Below are 4,535 nucleotides of genomic sequence, written 5' to 3' on the forward strand. Positions count from 1 at the left end.
AGAAGATTTCTGCATTAATTACTGATTTCTGTAACCCTAGGCTACTAGTTTTCTATAAATAGGACCTTTTGCTATTGTATTTTTCATCTTGGGACGTTTAGTCCTTAGACCTTTGAGACTGGCCATTCGGCCATGCTTACACTATTTGTTCTTATGTATTCTCAACGGTGGAGTTTCTACACACCATAGATTAAGGTGTGGAGCTCTGCTATTCTTCATGAATTAATGCAATTACTACTATTTTTCTATTCAATTCACGCCTACTTCTACTCTAAGATATCACTTGTTCTTCAACTTGATGAACGTGATGATCCGTGACACTCATCATCATTCTCACCTATGAACGTGTGCCTGACAACCACCTCCGTTCTACCTTCGATTAAGTGTGTATCTTTTGGGTTTCTAATCTAAGATTGGAACCTTCGTGGTATAGGCTAGAATTAATGGCAGCCATTCCTAAGATCCGGAAAATCTAAACCTTGTCTGTGGTATTCCGAGTAGGATCTGGGAAGGAATGACTGTGACGAGCTTCAAACTCGCGATTGTGGGGCGTGTGACAGACGCAAAAGGATCAATGGTCCTATTCCGACATGATCGAGAACATACAGCTGATTAGCCGATGTAGTGACAGAGCATCAGGACCATTTTCACTGAGACGACGGGATGTAGCCATTGACAACGGTGATGCCCAACATAAAGCTTGCCATGGAAAGGAGTATGAATGATTGGAAGAAGGCAATAGGAAAGCAGAGGTTCAGGGAGAACAAAGCATCTTCATACGCTTATCTGAAATACACCAATGAATTAAATAAGTATCTCTATCTTTATTTTATGTTTATTTTCATCACCTTAAACTCTATAACCATTTGAATCCGCCTGACTGAGATTTACAAGATGACCATAGCTTGCTTCAAGCCAACAATCTCCGTGGGATCGACCCTTACTCACGTAAGGTTTATTACTTGGACGACCCAGTGCACTTGCTGGTTAGTTGTGCGAAATTGTGACAAAGTGTAATTCACGTTTAAGAGCTCCAAGTATTTGGCGCCATTGTTGATGATCACAATTTCGCATTCCATGTTTTTGGCACAGTTGCCAGGGATTGTTCGAGTTTGGACAACTGACAGTTCATCTTGTTGCTTAGATTAGGTACTTTTCAGAATTTTTAAGAATGAATTCTAGAGTTTCATGATGATTTGTTGAAGTCTGGCTGGCTGAGAAGCCATGTCTAATCTTTTGGACCGAGGTTTCAACTTATCATCACAAGAGCTTGTTGATTTCTATCAATTTTACTGTTGAAAGCAATGATCTGCTAAAGCTTGGCTGGCCATTGGCCATGTCTAGTGTTTTGAACCGGAGCTTTTATTGAAAGCTTGGCTGGCTAGTAAGCCATGTCTAATCCCGGACCGGAGTCTTAGACTAGCATTGCAATGATTCCTGGAATTCTTATTAAAAGTTTTGATTCTCTTTATTTTCTTTTCTATATAATTTTCGAAAATCACAAAAAAATTTATAAAACCATAAAAACCAAAAATATTTTACGTTTCTTGTTTGAGTCCAGTATTAATTTTTAAGTTTGGTGTCAATTGCATGACTTTCTTCTTCTTGCATTTTTCGAATTTATACATATTGTTCTTCATTAATCTTCAAGTTGTTCTTGATGATTTCATTGCTCTGATCTTTAAATTCTCTTGTTTAGTGTGTTTTGTTGTTTTTCATATGCATTTTTTACATTGTTATAGTCCTTAGTATACAAACATTTAAGTTTGGTGTCTTGCATGCATTGTTTACTTGATCTTAGTTACATTTTTATTGTTTCTCATCATTAAAGATTCAAAAATATTTTCAAAATTGTGTCTTTTCAAGTCAATAATACAGAGAATTGAAGATTCAGAACATTCAGCAGAGGAATCAAACAGAAAAAGCTGGGCGTTCAAAATGCCCAGTGAAGAAGGAAAACTGGCGTTTAAACTCCAGCCAAGGTACCTGGCTGGGCGTTTAACGCCCAAAAAGGTAGAGTTTTGGGCGTTAAACGCCAGGATGACACTAGAGGGAAGATTTTGTTTTTAATTCACATTTTTTTCAAGTTTTCATATTTTTTCAAAATCAAATCTTTTTCAAATCATATCTTTTCAATCATATCTCTTTCAAAATAAATTTCTTTCCATTTTATATTTATTTTTACTATTTTCAAAAATCCTTGCTTCAATTCAAGATTTACTTCAAAAATTTTCAAGTTGTTACTTGCCTATTAAGAAAGGATCAAATTTTAAATTTTAGAATCATATCTTCTAATTTCTTGTTAGTCAAGTAATCAACTTTAGTCTTAAAACTTTCTTTTTTCTAAATTGATTTTCAATCATATCTTTTCAATCATATCTTTTCAATCACATCTTTTTCAAAATTAATTTTTTTCAATCAATTTTTTTTCTAATTTCAAAATCTTTTTCAAAAATCACTTTATTTCTTTCCTAATCTTAGTTTTCGAAAATCTCAATCAAATTTTCAAATTTCTTTTTTAAAAATCTTTTAATTAATTTTCGAAAATTCTTCCCCTCTTTTCACATCCTTCCATTTAAGGGACTAAGACTCCTCCTCAAGGTACAATTCGAACTTCCTCCTTCTTTATATGTTCGAATTCTCTTCTCCACCTCCTCCTTCTATTCTTCTTTTCCTCTAACACCTCAAGGAATCTCTATACTGTGACATAGAGGATTCCCTACTTTCTTGTTCTATTCTCTTTCATATGAGCAGGAACAAAGATAAAGGCATACTTGTTCAAGCTGATCCTGAACCTGAAAGGACCTTAAAGAGAAAGCTAAGAGAAGCTAAAGAACAATTTTCTTTAGAGGGCCTAACAGAACTCTTCAAAGAAGAAGAAACCATGGCAGCCGAAAACAACAACAATGCCAACAATGCGAGGAAGGTGCTTGGTGACTTTACTGCACCTACTCCTGATTTCTATCGGAGAAGCATCTCTATCCCTACCATTGGAGCAAACAACTTTGAGCTTAAGCCTCAATTAGTTTCTCTAATACAACAGAATTGCAAGTTTCATGGACTTCCATTGGAAGATCCTCATCAGTTCTTAGCTGAGTTCTTGCAAATCTGTGACACTGTCAAGACCAATGGGGTTGACCCTGAAGTCTACAGACTTATGCTCTTTCCTTTTGCTGTAAGAGACAGAGCTAGAACATGGTTGGATTCACAACCTAAGGAAAGCCTGAATTCTTGGGAAAAGCTAGTCAATGCCTTCTTGGAAAAGTTCTTTCCACCTCAAAAATTGAGTAAGCTTAGAGTGGAAGTCCAAACCTTTAGACAGAAAGATGGTGAATCCCTCTATGAAGCTTGGGAGAGATACAAGAAATTGATCAGAAGGTGCCCTTCTGACATGCTTTCAGAATGGAGCATCATAGGAATCTTCTATGATGGTCTGTCTGAACTATCCAAGATGTCATTGGATAGCTCTGCTGGAGGATCTCTTCATCTGAAGAAGACACCTGCAGAAGCTCAAGAACTCATTGAAATGGTTGCAAATAACCAATTCATGTACACCTCTGAAAGGAATCCTGTTAATAATGGGACAACTCAGAAGAAAGGAGTTCTTGAGATTGATACTCTGAATGCCATATTGGCTCAAAATAAAATATTGACCCAACAAGTCAATATGATTTTTTAGAGTCTGTCTGAAATGCAAGCAGCAACAGGCAGTACTAAGGAAGTTTCCTCTGAAGAAGAAGCTCATGATCCTGAGAACCCAGCAATGGAAGAGGTAAATTACATGGGAGAACTCTATGGAAACACCTATAACCCTTCATGGAGAAATCACCCAAATCTCTTATGGAAGGATCAACAGAGACCTCAACAAGGTTTCAACAACAACAATGGTGGAAGAAATAGGTTTAGCAATAGCAAGCCTTTTTCATCATCTTCTCAGCAACAGACAGAGAATGCTAAGCAAAGCCACTCTGACTTAGCAACCATTGTCTCTGATCTAATCAAAGCCACTCAAAGTTTCATGACTGAAACAAGGTCCTCCTTTAGAAATTTGGAGGCACAATTGGGTCAGCTAAGTAAAAAAATTCTTGAACTCCCTCCTAGCACTCTCCCAAGCAATACAGAAGAGAATCTAAAATGAGAGTGCAAGGCCATAACCACATCTCACATGGCCAAACATGGAGAGGAGGAAGAGGCAGTGATTCCCACTGAGGAAGACCTCAATGGACGCCCACTGACCTCCATGGAGTTTTCTAATGAGGAACCATTGGAATCTGAGGCTCATACTGAGACCAGAGAGATTCCATTAAATCTACTTCTGCCATTCATGAGCTCTGATGAATATTCTTTCTCTGAAGAGGATGAAGATATTACTGAAGAGCAAGTTGCTAAGTACCTTGGAGCAATCAAAGAACTGGATGACTTGACTAGGTAGAGATTACCTCAAAAGAGACAGGACCCTGGAAAGTTCTCAATCCATTGTATCATAGGCACCATGACCTTTGAGAAGGCTCTGTGTGACCTAGGGTCAAGCATAA

At 37.3% G+C, this 4,535-nt stretch overlaps 1 non-coding gene across 1 annotated transcript; it reads right to left on the reverse strand.

Moving 5' to 3' along the window:
• Window positions 1-3,289: 3,289 nt before the first annotated feature.
• On the reverse strand, window positions 3,290-3,397 carry LOC148570925 (small nucleolar RNA R71). The gene has a single exon (XR_015908542.1). It is a non-coding gene; the product is annotated as a small nucleolar RNA R71 (small nucleolar RNA).
• Window positions 3,398-4,535: the final 1,138 nt, after the last annotated feature.

The sequence above is a fragment of the Arachis ipaensis genome, chromosome B3 (assembly GCF_059453495.1).
Source record: "Arachis ipaensis isolate K30076 ecotype BB chromosome B3, ASM5945349v1, whole genome shotgun sequence".
Taxonomy (NCBI): domain Eukaryota; kingdom Viridiplantae; phylum Streptophyta; class Magnoliopsida; order Fabales; family Fabaceae; genus Arachis; species Arachis ipaensis.